General features: G+C 44.0%; 1 protein-coding gene across 3 annotated transcripts in view; it reads left to right on the plus strand.

Annotated features, from left to right (window-relative positions):
- Positions 1 to 1365: 1365 nt before the first annotated feature.
- Positions 1366 to 15686, plus strand: part of Nrip1 (nuclear receptor interacting protein 1) — a 62667-nt gene continuing 48346 nt past the window's right edge. For 2 of the 3 annotated variants that reach the window (XM_032900518.1, XM_032900517.1), the window contains exon 1: positions 1366 to 1465. The gene's annotated coding sequence lies outside the window, so the exon portion shown is untranslated. The remainder of the gene's footprint in view (positions 1466 to 15686) is intronic. The other variant, XM_032900519.1, reaches the window with a different exon arrangement.

A 15686-nucleotide genomic window follows, 5' to 3' on the forward strand; every position in this document is an offset into this window, starting at 1 on the left:
GTGATGTGCCAATCACCAGGCAGATGATACAGGACTTTTCAACTGTTGGAAAGACAGCCCCACCACATGGGTAGGCCTTTTGTCTGCGGGATAGACAGAGCACTGAAGTAGGCACTGGAGGCTGTACAGAGAAGGAACTGAAAGTGTGACTGTGTGTGTGTGAAGCAATTAAAAGAAAACTAAGGACCATTCTTTTTCCTTTCATGATATTTCAGAGTAGGTGGTGTCCATTGACTCGGGATGTAAGGCTCATGTTTACTTAACAGCGATGTACTGAGAGTCATCGAGATGCTTCTGCAACACATGGCAGATACTTGGGGAACATAAAAGAAAAATGAATGACTCCCAGTCACAATGAGAACAACAGTAAATAGACACAGAGAACACTACCCAGAGATGTAGTGTTACAAGCCTGCTTGGTTACCGGAGGGGGGGGCACACCAAGAAATCTGGTATCCGTACAAGGAGACTGAAAGATCCTAGGAAAGGTGAACTAGCTGCTTCATTTTATTCTGGTTTATAGAGTTTTTTTTTCTTTTTTTCTTTCTTTCTTTTTTTGTAATGTTGAGATCCTTGAAAACTTATCCTAAGTTATGGGCTGGACATTGAAGAGGCCAACAGTGTAAACTCTAGGAGAGTCCAGTGGAACGATGCTGTAGTGAGATCAGGGTGTGTCTATCCTACCTTCCCTGTCATTGGCTGACTGCACAGTTGGCCCATTGATCAGCATAACCATTAAAAACCCATGTCTGTACAGTGCAGGCCATGTCTCTGCTGGCCAAATGTATCCATCAGCCAAGCATATCTACGGTAGCCTTTGAGCTACCTGCGTCCCAAGATAGTTATATACTTATGGATAGAGCTACAAAATCCTAACTCTTTGTAAGAGCAGGGGCATGGGGGAGGCTCTGTTGTGTGGGTCTTGAGTTGAGAGAAGGGGACAGTGTTGAGTTGTGGTTTCACAAGTTTGGACACACCTCCAAGCTTCTCCTTCTCTGTCACTCTGAGCTCAGGGTGGTTCTAATTCTGAGTTTAACTTTCTTTTCTTACTGAGAGAGAAGCAGCTAGGTGCTTCAAACTCTTTGATGAATGTCAGATATTCCTGATGTGTTTTTTCCCCAGAAATTCATCTCTTTCCTAGCTAGGGATAGTCTACTGTTATCATGAAGATGGCGTCTAAATAATTCTATAGCCTAAGTGGTTTCATCAGATTCAGTCAGCAGCCACAGTCAAGCAAAACATGTCTACATGAGAATCTCTCAAAATACATTCACCTGTCGCTTCTTTGAGATAGCTTGTTTTAGTCCAGAGTTAATGCTCCAGTTTTAGACACATTATTGGAATTATTTCATGCACTCAAAGTTACACATGCCACTCTCTCTTTCAGAAGGCGTGGACTGTGAGCGGTGGCAGAGCTGTTCTCAGGACCCATTATTTTAACGTTTGGGAGAAGCACATCCTGAAGGTATGGGTTGTCCTTTGTCTTGAGGCTCCATTTCTAAAATAAATTGCTGGTCGTCAACGCCTCTGGTGATAGGGACATGAGACTATTATGCTTTCTTCTGTTATTGTCCTTAACTTTCATCTGTTGATAAACAAGCTTGACGTTTGTCCCAGTCTGTCCTATCCAGACTGTCCCAGCCAGTCCTACTCACTTGGCTTGTTGTGAGTCGTGGTGTGGTATGTTATGGTGGTCAGGGGTGTGATGGCAAAACCTCTGACATCTTTATGAACGGGGTGCAAGCTGGGGGAGGAGGTGGATTTGGGGGAATGGGAACAGGAATAAGATAACACCCTTGGAAGCCTTAGGGGTAGCACCCTACTTCTTCTAACTAGGCCCAACCTCCAGTTACCCATTCAGTTGTGTATTCATCAGAGGTTTATTGCATGGATGTACCTAATGCCCTCCTGACCCAGCTCCTTCTCAGTAAGCCTGAGAGCTGCCCCAAGCCATTAGTAAATGAGCCTTCTTGGGGACCACTTCATTGCCAAACCTCACTGAAAAGGTTTCCTTCATAATGTCCTGTTTCCTACGTCTTCTGCCTTTTATGCGTCTCCTTTAAAGAACACGTCTAGTTCTCTTGCCTGGAGTAGATAGAGATGACGGGTGAATACACAAATGTAGTTAACAATCTAGTGTGTATCTGCGAAGCTTACAGTGACTAATGAGTTTACTAGTGAAGATCCATTGTTCACATCCATGGGACGCAGCAAGTACTAGTCCTCTCAGATACCTCAATGAGTTCTCAAACAGTAGGAATACAGGGGTGGGGCGAATATTCTTTTGTTTCCCAGAATATTAGAAAGCTTCATTCTGAAAGGTTTTGCTCTGAAAAATTTTTTTTAGAATTTTTATTGTATTTTTGGGAAAAAAAAATAAGATCAGGATTTTAAGGAATTTGGAATCACTTTTACTAACTGAAGATAATAATTAGCTATTATAATTACACATTTAAAACTAGAAGCATTCTTCTGTAGTAGTAAAGAGAATTGTTCACTTTTCAAGGCCGGCATGAATTTCCATTTATGAAAAATGTATCGTTATCTCAGAAGAGGAGGGTTTGATGAGCTTTGAACTGGATGGCACTGTTGAAGAGAAATTCAACCTTGAAGTGAAGTATAAAGTGGACAGCCCCTCTTATAAAATCAGAATAGGAATTGTTTTCAAGTAGTGTCTTTGAAGATACAATATTCAAGGCTCCTTTAATCACTGCTTGGTTATAGACATTCGTTCACTGAGTATAACGTCCTCCTGTAAAGGAGACGTCCTCTTGCGAGCCCTGAGTAAGTGCGTGCCTCAGTTGTCAGGCTCTACGGGAGTGCCCCGTTTTCTCTGTGCAGGCAAAGCAGCCTTCTGGCACTTGTTGAAAGTCACGTATGACTGAAATGCCATCTGGTGTGCACGTCCCTTCCTTACCCCTTTAGCCGTTCGTCCCACAGCCTCCCTTCATCTTTCTTACTTTGATGTCAGGTGGGGATCTCATGCTAACTTAACTTTTGTACCAGAATCGTCTAGAACAAATTCGATTCCCCCTTTCTGTAGTGGATTTGTCCCAAGCCCCAGTGGATCACTGACAACTGGTTTTGATTTCTGTGTTCTGGCTTCCCCCTGTACAGTCACTGGTTCAGTGCCTTTTCTCTCTTACTTAAGCACCCTTGCTTCTAAGTATGACTTTTGTAGTATGAGGTGTTGCAACCCTACCACCATTGCAGCAACCTCAACGTGGGTTTTTCTTACTAAGTAAAGAACATTTTTGTTTTTTCACTAAGTTCTTTATGTTTATTTGACACTCAGAGGACCATTATTAAGTAAAGAATGTGATGTATGACAATGACCCTGATAAAAGCGGGATCCTGAGTAGTGGGCAGGTAACATATACAAAGTGGACACGCTGGACAAAGGCGCCCTTCAGCTTCTGGAGCTGGACTGAGAGATCATCATCTTCTTCACAGCCACGTGTCCTTATGCCTACCTAGACTTTTCCAGCTACTGTTTTTAGACCATAGTTGATCTATGAATCCACAGGAAGCTAACACTGAATTGTTCTGGACACAGATTCACATTTCTTATGAAGTGCTCTAGCATCTACACAGAACCCACTTCATTCTGACTATATCTTAAATCAACTCTAGAATATACCCAAATACAAGACAAATCTTATGTAAATATCTATATATGGTAAAGTTGGAGTATAATATCATATTATTATTATTGTTATTATATCATCATCAATATTTATATAATATTTATATAATAATAATAATGTCATTACTCTCTAAACTATATTGAGCTTAGGACAATCTGTATATTCTCAGGAAATAGACTCCCCCATTAAGTATTTTCCATCCGATTTGTCTAAACCTTTATACATGAGTGGATGCACATCAACAGTATTTTCCTTTACCTATGTAGATGTTCATCACTTGTGTAGACACGTGGGTTCACCACCTGTGTAGACACATGGGTTCACCACCTGTGTAGACACATGGGGTCACCACCTGTGTAGACACGTGGGGTCACCACCTGTGTAGACATTTGGGGTCACCACCTGTGTAGATATGTGGAGTAACCAACTGTGTGGGGTCAGAACATCAGGGCAACATTTAATTTTGTTGCATGTCAAATGCAACCCTAAAGGTTCTAAGAATTACATCTAAGCCCAAAGTGCTCCGTGAATACTCTTCATTGGCCCCTTCTATAGTTTACAACCTGAGGCTACAGTATACATCACTGGAATATTGAGGGAAATGAACAAGGAGATAGTGTGTGGCCCTCAGTGTCCTGTTAGAGAGAAAGTGCAGCAGACCGCGTATGGGTATTTGACATTGTATATGATGGTGGTGACTCAGTTGGGTGTCCTAAATCAGGACCTGTCTTTCCACCAATCACCAGGTTCTCTTTCTCTTCTTGGACGTTTAAGAGTTGTTCCAACTCCGTAGGCTCTGTGCTTGTTACTTCTACTTAAATTTGAATGTGTAAGGGTCTGGCAGCTGCTGACAGTTCCCGATTCCTCCGCTGTCCTGTGCCTCTTGCCTTTGTGTGTGCAGTGTGTAAAGCAGTCCCCATTTCATTCTTGCAGATGTCCAGGTGGCACAGGGCTGGCAATGACCATTTCGTGACTTTCGGCTGTAACACAAAGCAGTGTATTGGAAACAATGATTTTCATTTTTCCTCCCAGGAAGTAGTTTTTAGGTAAATAATTAGTAAAATCTCACCTGGCTTTGTTTTTCCTCATGGCGGGCTGTGGGTTTTCAAAGTGATTCCTTTTGACATATCCAGGTTAATAGAAGTCTTTCCCTCCTGTAAAAGGAGAGTTTGGAAGTTGGCTCACCACACATGGAGCTGTTTCCAAACACATATCCTTAACTACTGTCTGTGTTCTTATGTTTGTAATTTTCACTCACGCCAACAACACGAAAGGCCCTGTCAGTCTTACTGGGTCATGATTTATTTTAAAATATCAACATGGGTTTTTATTTTTGGATGTTCTTGCCTTTCTTTCTTTCTTTCTTTCTTTCTTTCTTTCTTTCTTTCTTTCTTTCTTTCTTCCTTTCTTCCTTCCTTCCTTCCTTCCTTCCTTCTTTTCTTTCTTCCTTCTTTCCTTCCTTCCTTTCTTCCTTTCTTCCTTTTATACTTAAAAAAAAAGTTTTGGAGCTTTTCCTGCAAAGTGTTTTAACCAGCTTTCTTCCAGTGAGGAAAATCCAGGGTTATAACAGAACCAATGCATTTGTTAAGTTTGCAGCTGAGATTTGTCAGAGGCCAAAATACCTAATAATGTTTTCTTATTCATGGTGTCTGTCTGGGTGGTAAAGGACTGGGATATATGTCTGTTTGTGTCTGTGGCACAGTTGAAGGCACCCAATGCATGGTTTTTCAATAGGTTATCCGTCTGAGTGAATGAATGAATGGGAACTGGCTGACCCAGGCAGTTTTGGTGAGATAATATGGAGTCTGTGGTGTCTGTGACTCGCATTACAAAACCAAACTGGTTCATATTCAAACCCCAGCTCCACCTCTTACCTACAAGTTACCCAACTTTACCGAGCCTTGTCCTTACCCTTGGTTACTATCCATTTACAGTTAAATGAGTCAGTGTTTGACTTAGCACGACTGGCAATAATTGTGGCTGTTCCTGTCATGGCTAGGGTTAGTATTGCTTTGATGAAACACAATGACCTAAACAACTTGGAGAGGAAAGGGATGGTTTGGCTTAAGTTTCCACATCATCAAGACAGGAACTCAAAACAGGGCAGTAACCTAGGGCCAGGAGCTGACACAGGTCACCGAGGCTCTTTACTGGCTGGCTACCCCTGGCTTCCTCAGCCTGCTGTTTAAAAACAGATTCAGTGGTTGTGTTTAAGCTGCAGTAGAGAATTATCTCTGACCATTTGTCTGCTTCCAGAGACTCTGATGAGAAAATATTGCTGGAAACATCTCCGTTAAGTATTGGCCTTATATATTTTTCTCTGCACCATCGTTAGCCAAATATATTTTTCAATGCTAGTCATGGGCCAGCAAGATGACTCAGCAGGTAAATGCAATTGCCACCAAGGCTAATGACCCGAGTTCCATCTCTAGATCCACATGATGAACGGAGAGAACAAACTCGTCTAACCTCCCTTTGTGTGCCCTCCTGAACATATACACACAAAAATGCACAAAATATAATCAATTAGTTATAAGGCGTAATCAATTATCTTCTAAAAATTAGACCTAATACTGATAAGCAGTCATGGTCTAAATGATAGATACCATTAATATAGAGTTAAATTGAGCCTATAGCAAAACTTTGTAAGGTTGCCTATTTTGATCCAGTTATGCCAGGAGTAGGTTCTTTTGCTATTATAAGAATTATACAATTTGTAATTTTTTCGTTTGTTTTTTTACATTGTAGCGTTATGGTTCTGAGACCTTAAGTTCTTAGTTTAAACAAATAGTTTGGGCTTTGTGAAGGTTTGCTTTTAAATTAACAGTCAAAGGGCTTTTTGACTCCAATGGACATTCACTCTCCCTCCCTGCATGTGTACCCTCCACCCCCCACTACATCTCCAGTCTAGGATTTCCTTGGGATGAAGGGTGGCATGAGTAGCGAATGGCAGTGCCTGCATTCTGAAGAGTGTGCACACTCATGAAGAACATAGTTACCTCTTCTGGTTTTCCTTAATTCATTATCACCTTAGTGTGTTTGGCCTTGAACCTTTCCTCCTATGTTCTTACACAGCTCTCCCTGCCCCCTCTCTACTTTGGATAAGCATTTACTGTTGTGAAGAGTGTTATAAGCATGTGGGGATTAGAGCATGATCTTACAGTCGAAGTAGTTAAATAGTACATTTGGGCGGCCTCTGCTCTGGTCATATGTTTTCTGTTCTTGTTTGTTGGCATTTTATTTTTTGGTGCATGGTCTCTCTATATATCCTTGTCCGGCCAGACACTTGCTGGCATGACTCACAGACATCTACCTGCCTCTGCCTCCTGAGGGCTGGGATGAAAAAAAGCATGTGTCACTATGGTTGGCCCCATTTTCTAATTTATCATGGGGACTTTAAAACATTGCCAGGAGAAAATGGATTCATGTTAAAATGTCTCGTTTTCTTTCTTCGTGGGTCATGTTCTATAAGCACACATCCTAACAAAAGCTAATTAAGAAAAGCTCACCCCATACATGCATGGAGAGTTTGAACAGTGGGCACTTGGTTCCAGGGATGGATCCCGGAGCTTTCCCTCTTGGTGTCCTGCCATGTTGGTGTTGCAGCGCTGTAACTCATCCGGGTTGCAACATGGCCGTTTGCCTGTGCTGTTTGCTTGTTATTCTAGAGAGAAAACAATTCCCAGTAAACTCAAGGGGCAAAGTCTCATTAACCTCTCCTGCTGTGACCCTTATGATCAGAGAAAATGTTATTTGTCAATCATTGATAGCTTGATGTAGCTGAACTTAATTGAAGAGAGAATTTGCCTGATTTTGGCCGTCTAGTCAGGGAGGGATACCACCAGTGTTCCCATTCGTGGAGACAGCAGTTTCGTGGATTTCTGGTATCTGTCTTGTGTGATCACAAAATGCCATCGTGTTTAGGCAGCGACACTCTTTTCTAGTTGTTCCTTTGTGCCTTGTGGGTAGAGAACTGAAAAGCTGAAGGCTTTGCTGTAGTCCCAGAGCGTGCCCGTCAGTGAGACAGGCAGAGCTGTTGAACATTGTGGTGCCTTCTTCAGTGCTAGATAGAAATGGGAACCGAGAATGCGGCAGGGAAGACCTGGAGGAATACAAGGGCAAGTTTAGGCTGTGCTCCCGAAGGCCTCAGCTGTCAGAGGCTGAGAGCTGGAAGTTGGAGATAGTGCACCTTGGGGTGGGAGTACTGCCGCCAGGAGACGTATGGCTGCTCTGGGGGAGTGAGGGGGAGTCACTCGGCATACGGGTGGGAGGGAAAGGAAGCTCTTAGTCACTGCAACAGCACAGTGACCTGATACTTACCGGATCATTTTCACAGCATTGTAAACCATAGATAAATCTACGGTACACATTTACAAAATAATCCAACATAATAATCCAAAATAAAAGGGAGCGATGTTCTGAGTTAAACAAATAGAAACTTGGGAGTAACTTTAGAGTGAAGGATTCGGATGCTGAATGTAGATTTAAGGGCCTTTTTTTTTTCTATTTTTAAAATTTACATATTAAATGTATTTATTTAAATCAGTGCTTCAAGGTTTGAAGGCATAAACTTTATAATAGCCGTGGTAGTTTTTAATAAGCAGTACGTCTCAGGACAAATAGAATGGTTTTGTTTTTAGTTGTTTTCTTTTGTTTTTAAACATCCTTTTTCTCAGTAATGTGAGGCACTCGGCCTTCCAAACTGTATGAAGATAATCTTTCCCAACATTCCATTTTACAGGGGAGGTTCTCAGGCAGGTAAACAACTCGAATAGCTTCAGGAAGTCTCTAAAACTGACCAGATTCACTGGACCTCTCCCTGCCCTGGTAAGCAATAAAAGCTGAGAGTCCCTCAGACAGGCTGAAGCTCTGAGACTTGGAACTTAACCCCCCCACACACACACGCACTCCTCACCCCTCTACACACACTCAGGTTAATGACTAAACAATTGTTTTCATAGTAGGATACTTTCCTACCAGGCTCGTGCTCCAAAATGTGTAAAGGCCTCCCCTGCATCCCCGTCTCTCCTCCCCCTCAGAGGCAGCCACCATTCTGTTCTCTCTTGTGTGAGGTTAGTTTTGTGGTGTGACTTTGTGGTATTCTTCGGCTTTTGACTGTCAAGACGCCCTGGCACGGGAAAAGCCCAAGAGGCACCTGGAAAGGGTGGAACCCTGTTTGGCTGCCCGCAGTCTGCAGTGTGCTCCACAGCGTTTGTGAGCTGCCGTCCATGCTGGGTTGGCTCAAAGACGGAAAGCAGCTGGTTTTGAGTCGTTTCTTTTTCTTTAAGGAACCCCTCACCCTCACTCCTGTAGCTCCAATAGGAGTTATTGTTCACCAGGTCGAGCCGTGGCGGTGTCCGATCTGGGATGAGGTGACTGAGTGTCACTAGTTTTGTTACACAACATAATTAGTGCCAGAACGGGGACATGGCAGGTCCACAGATACGTTGGGAAGGAGTGGATCCTGGCTACTGGGGTAGCAAGGCATGCAGCCAAGGCAAGCAAGTCCATGCAGCCTGGGGCGAGAGCATCCACGGAGGAAATTCCAACACAGTTCTTTTACCTAGTGGTGTGTGTTAATGTGCCATTATACTATCTACGACAGGGGCTGCATGATTCTTGCTATGTATAGTGAGATCTGTAAGTAAGGCTGAGCCATCACGATTAGGAGTGTCTTTGGGAGGAATCCAGGGCATCAGTCTTTATCTATGTGGCATGGCATAGCGTGCCTACTAGGTGAGTGGGGTCCACCGTATGAATATGGTTAAGGGTTTGGAGGACATTTTGATGTCTTTAAGCGTAACCCACAGAGGTGGGGGCTGTCAACACACAGCGGCAGAGGTGGCCTGGCCACTGTTGTGTGCAGCTGAAGTTCATCAGTGGACAGGACGGTGACCGTGCTGGAACTTGATTGTGTAAAGGAGCAGTTGCAATGAGCAAGGGAGAGTCTTTGTGTTGGCCTCCGGTTTGACAAGTACCTTAGACAAGCAAGAGGATGAGAGGCGGTCACAGCAGTAGACGATACCCCCAAGTCTATCCTTAAGTAGAAAAAGATGGGAAATCTGCGGTGCGGTGTACAGAAACTGGCCTTTACAATGGCCCCATACAAGAAACTGGGGTGACTAGGAAATATTCAACACTTGAACTGCTGGAATTGGAAAAGACTTAGGCAATAAAAGCTGTCACAGCCTGACTTGTGAGTCTGTGGGATGCGGGAGTGGATGAGGTCATTCTGTGGATGCAGAAAAACTGGGTGATGTATACCAGCCATCCTTTCTTAAGACAAAGACTCATAACCTGAGATCACATGGGTGAAATCCGTTCCTGATGGCCTGCCGTATTAAATGCATTAGGGACAGTTGCTTATTTCCCCCTGAGGTCTCCACAAATGGCAGTGGCTGGGGAACTATAGTGGGGGATGCTAAAGGGAACCAGGAACAAGAGAAGCTGTGTTTGAACCCTGGTCCACTGGGCCAGATAGTACTGCGGTCACAGAGACGTTAAAGAAAAGGCGGATCCTGCACGGACCTGGAGTCTGGGATGGAGCTGCAATGGCTCTGCTGGGTCTTTGGTGGAGCACGCTCTTTATAATGTAGCAAAGGCCTTGGCTGGTCTCAGCAGCTTAGACCAGCAGGCAAAGAGAGTTGCGAAGGGGAGAGTCGTGCGGTCTCAGAAGAGATAAGCAAAAGGTAAAACAGAGAAAGGCATCTGTTTGGGTTACTGGAAGACAGATGGGACAAGATTTTTCGTAGAGCTGGACTTCCTAAGGAAACAATTGAGAGAAAGCCAAATTGTGTTCTTAAGAGCTGCTGGAAGACTTGAAAGCCTAAGGAACAGTTCGGAGAACAATATGGGTGAAAGTGATTAAGCCTGTCCCAGGAGTAGGTACCTATCACCCCCACCCCCAGAGTTACGGGGCTACATTTCCCTCCACCAAGAAGCTGTGCCACAGTGGAGATAGTTTGCCCAGCCAGAAGATCCCTCACCAGCCAAGGGTGTTGAATGGAAAGTAATAGCATCAGCTACACCCCATGTGCCAGCCCAGGGCCACTGGGACCCAGGGAGCCAGCAGGTGCGGCAGGGGAGAGCCGAGCATGTTCCCCCTTGGCCATGAGTAGGTCTAAGCAAATTAAAGTCAGACTCTTGAGGCTCATGAAGCATGTATAAATGTAGGGGTGGTGCTCCATGGATGAGCTGTGGGATATGGAAACATAATGGCTCAGAGAGAATGGTGGAGAGTTAGAGGGAGCGAAGAAAACACCTCCTACATGCTTTGTACACACTTTGATCTGTGGAGGAAGCAACCAATACAGATGGATGGGACCTTTCTGTGCTACCTGTGTCTTTGCTACATTCCACTTTAGGATCAGCTTAGTTGTGAGTCTCTGGGGTCACCCGGCCCTGCCCAGCAGACTGGAGAGCTTCACCGTGGTTTTCTTGTAATCCCTTATTTGTTACGGGATGGCGGTTCAGTCTGTTGCCTTGTCTGGACCATTGTCTAGAAATGGGTCTTCTATAGATGACATAAAGTGAAACTGAGTGTTTCGCAGACAGGGAAAGCCACTGGAGAGACAGCTAGGTGAGATGGTGTGTCCACCTTCCTTCCCGTCCTACTGGGGCTGGGCTAATTGAAAAACAAAATGCAAAAGATGCTTTGACATGGATGGAAAAGGACACTCCCAGAAGACATATGGTTACTGAATGAAAACCTCTGGCCATGTGCGATACCTCCTGTCAGTTGGTGAGGGAAGCCCCTGACTCCCCACCCCCACCCCTAACTGGAAAGGATATTGTTACTGCTGTTGGTTGTATGCCAAAACTAGACTGTGAGCCCTATTACTAAAGACTCTACACACGCATGCTCTGACTCCAGGACACAAAGAAACGAAACTGGGACTGAACCCGAAACTCCCACCTTGGTAGCTGGCTTTTATAGCGCTAGAAGCAGCCATGCCGTCTGCTAGTAGAATACTGTCACCAACATTCCTGCTTGGCTTATGGACGCTGCGTGCTAAGATACCACATGCCAGGCAGGAAGTGCCTGCTTGTGCAATAATGACCTAGCTCTCATCGGGAAGATCAATAGCCTTCTCATGAATTTGAGGCCCGATCTTCAAGAAGGAGGTGAGCATGGCTACAATGGTAAGCCAGGATAAAACCCTGCGCCTGGGGAGATTATAGAACCCAGCAGACAAGAACTTCTAGATGATAAAGCTGCGTTCCCACCCAGAGATCACTGCTGTTGCCAGCCTCAACTCAGAGCCATTGTGACGCTCCCAAGAACAAGTGACTACTGCTAGGTCATGATATCTTATTTCTTAGCCATAGGTGGACGTCTGTAGTCACCCCCTCCCAGGCTCAGTAAAAGCTAAGAGTCTCTTTCACAGAAACAACCTTCAGAGAAGGCTCAGTCTCTGGGAGAAGAGGACACAGCAGTCAAGCTCCCTGGAGGAGGTTTAGATCAACTGAGGTGTGCATAGTGTGATCCCAGGAAAAGTTTTTCCACACAACACTAATGCAGTTCTTGGTCAACTCAGAGTTAAATTCACACGAAAGCTATCGGAATGAATCAGTGCCCTGTGGTCATGTGACCTTGGAGTGAGTTGCTTTGCTTCCCTTTCTTCTGAAGAGGAGTTAGTTCAGGAAGTCAGAGCACTGTACTCATCTGAACTCTACAAGGACAGTCGTGAAGAACTTAAGTGTGTGTGGCCCATGACCTCAGAGCATTTCAAAGTGCCTTTCCCATGGTAGATACTGTGAAAATATTCAAATAGAAAACTTGATCTAGAACATTATGGCGATTCATTATTTAAATTTTTAAAGAATACTAGGGTTCCATACAGCAGTTTTCTTAAGCAATGTGCCCCATCTCTGAAGCTTCATCACTGGACAATTTTAATCGCTTTTGAGCTAAAAGCAGTATATAACAAATGTAAGGAAGTCTATGTTGGGCAAATATTTTGCTTTGAAGGGTGAGTTAGGCTTTTCTCCTGACCCTCTTGCTAATCATGACAGATCAATGACTATTGGCTTTTACCCTCAACTGGGGAGAGAAGCCTGTGAAGACGCTGAAGCTCTGAAGCACTGAGTGACTCCCACCACCATCTCCTGAGAGCCGCAGCAGGCAGGTCTTTGGATGGGTTTTTTTTTTTTTTGAGACCCTAGGCAAGCTGTAATCCTTTACCTGCAAGTCTGCTTTCCCATTCTTGTGAATGTGTGCATCTTTAATATACTCCTTCAGTTTTATTTATTTGTTGTTAATTAAGGTGGTGGGGATCTACTTCCTGGAGATTGTCATGCATATGTGAGCATTTTTTTTGAGAAGTGTGCCCAGACTGCTTCTCATCACAGCAGAGTTCCATTGGCCACAGCACACAGCTCATTTGTTTTCGTTATGTCTCACGTACTGTAAATGGGGCTGCACTTGAGTGCCCCCTGTCCGAGGTGCTTCATACTTCAGAGTTCCTGCTGTTATTTTTGAATATTTGCATGAAATTTACAGGGCTCGTTGCCCAACTCCCTGAAAGGTTCTAAAACCTGAAGCTTTCTGATATCATGGCAGAGACTTTAGAAGTTGTAGGATGTGAGCTTTGCATTTCAGATCTTCAGGTGAAGGCTGCTCCCCTTTGGGTTACATTGTGAGACCCAATACTGAAATGATATCTCAAGAATTGCCCCCTACTGCAAAGAGAGCATCACTAATGTGATCCCTCTATCAACCAGCGCCCATCCTTACTCACACAGCTTGATTCTCACCATTTGCAACCCTGGACCCACTTCCGAATTTTATGTTCGTCACTTGTGTCGTTCTTAACAGTGCTGCTCCTCCCTCCTTACATTCTATGTTAGTTAATTTGATGTTTTTTGTTACATCTTGTGAAATCATAGTATTTTGAACGTAGTCTCCCGAGACTTGTTCTTTTGAATTCATTGTAGGTTTTTGGAAATCATTTATACTGCTGTATTTATGGTCCATTTATTTTCCTTGCTGGATAATAGTATGTTGTGTGAATTTATTCATTTCTTTGTTGGTTGATCGTGGGTGCTTTTGTTTGCCTGTTTCATTTTGGTTTGGTGTACGTTCCTTTCCTGTTGATAGAAGACCAAGACCATGATCAGCATGATCTCAGAAAGAGTTTATTTTGGCTTTCGGTGGTTTCCAAGGTCAGAGTCCATTGTGGCAAGGGAAGACATAGCCGGTGGCAGGAGCAGGAAGCTGGCAGATCTTTTGTCTATACACAGGAAACAGGAGAGAGAGTGCACACAGGAAGCAAGGCTGCACCACCTAAAGGTTCCACAGCTTCCTTAAACAGTGCCACCAACTGGGAACCAAGTGTAGTTCTGTGAGTCTTTGTAAGACATCACTCACCGCGACAGCTGGATCTGTGCTGACATATGCAGACACACATGAGATACCGCAGCTGTTCTAGAGCACTGATGGAGTCAGCATTGGTTTTATGGGTTTTCACCAGGTAAGACACTAGAATACATACCCAAGAGAGAAGTGTCGACCATATCAGAAGCTGTTGTATAGCAACCGTTGTGCTACCTAACCGTTGGCACCATCAAGGGCCCCGGGGAGTGGGGGGCTGGGAGGGGATACATCCTGAGGGCTGAGAGTGATACACAGAGAGACAGTGTGTGTTCTAGGAGGTAGCATCTTTTGTTGGTATTAGTTTGCTTTTCCGTGCTTTCTAATGAGATGTCCAACATTGTTTTACACCATGGTTCACTGTTGTTGTATTCTGCCATGATGTGTTTATATGTGGGCGGGGCCTACAGCTCAGTTGTTCTGTTTGCAGCCTGGACAGGGTCGTGAGTTCCAGCCTCAGTACTACAGATAACAGTACTATGTTAGGCTGCCTTACTTTCTAATGGGTGGGAGATTTTAATGGTAATGAGACTGACTTTCTTACGCTTTTCTAGTTGGCTCTTTGTGTGTCTCATGAAGCCTCCCTTGTCTTTTTGTATTTTCTTTCTATTTCATTCTCTTTCTTTCTCTCTGGGAGGAGCCCAAGTTAGCCTTGAACCTGCCACGTAGCTGAGGATGACCTTAATTCCCCATCCTCTTGCCTCAGCCTGTACCACTGCCCAGCTTGGGGTTCATTATCTCTTCTGTATCATTTGTAAAACATTAGACCCTTGCCTTCATATGTGAAACTTTAATTCCTTGTTTTCGTTGATAGATAACTAATTGTTTCAGGACACTGAATGGCGCTGGGACCCACAGAGCAGCATGTGTCACCTGTGATGGCTCCTACCCAGATGTCAGTTGTCTGTTTTTTCCAGAGCACGATAAGTTAACTTCTAGAGCTTTATACTGAGGGAGACCTGGTTTTGGGCAGAGCATGGCCTCTCTTGGAGTCTTTGTGGACAGATGGAGTAATGAGATTGGCTGTTTCGGATCTGTTTAGTCAGTTCATAAAGCCTTTTGGAATTAGATTGACATCGTATGAATGTGCTGATTTGATTTGAGACAAATTGTTTCTTCCTGCACATGCAAGTTAGGTCCTTTAGTTTCCCCGGATAATGTCTCCAACGCTCAGTGTTCTTGCCCCAGACAAGAACGGATGGTGTTTACAGCTTTCTTGTGTATATTTTGTTGTCTCGTATTTTCACATCAGTTTCTGTTTGGGTCCCCCGACCCCCATACGCATGTGCTTTTTGTTGATTGGCTCTTTTCAGTAAGTGTAATAAAATGAAATGTTTGTAGAATGCAGCCCTACTTTATTCCTTTTTATGGCTGAATAATATTTCACTGGTCCGATTTAACACATTATTTACTATTTGGATGATGGACTGTGATAAAATCATGGGAATTCTTGTGTAGACAAAGTTATCATGTCCTGTCTCGATATACCTAGGAGTAGAATCTTTGGATAGTCTAGCAGCTGTTAATTTTTAAAGAACTCTTTAATTCTTTCCATGGCGTCGTCTATGCAGTAGATTACGTGCCCTCTGCGGCATGTGAAGGAGATGACACTTCAGGCTATTTCTGAATTCTCCAAGGAGTAATTGTAATACATTATTTTATCTTAG

Source organism: Rattus rattus, chromosome 4 (genome assembly GCF_011064425.1).
Source record: "Rattus rattus isolate New Zealand chromosome 4, Rrattus_CSIRO_v1, whole genome shotgun sequence".
NCBI classification, from domain to species: domain Eukaryota; kingdom Metazoa; phylum Chordata; class Mammalia; order Rodentia; family Muridae; genus Rattus; species Rattus rattus.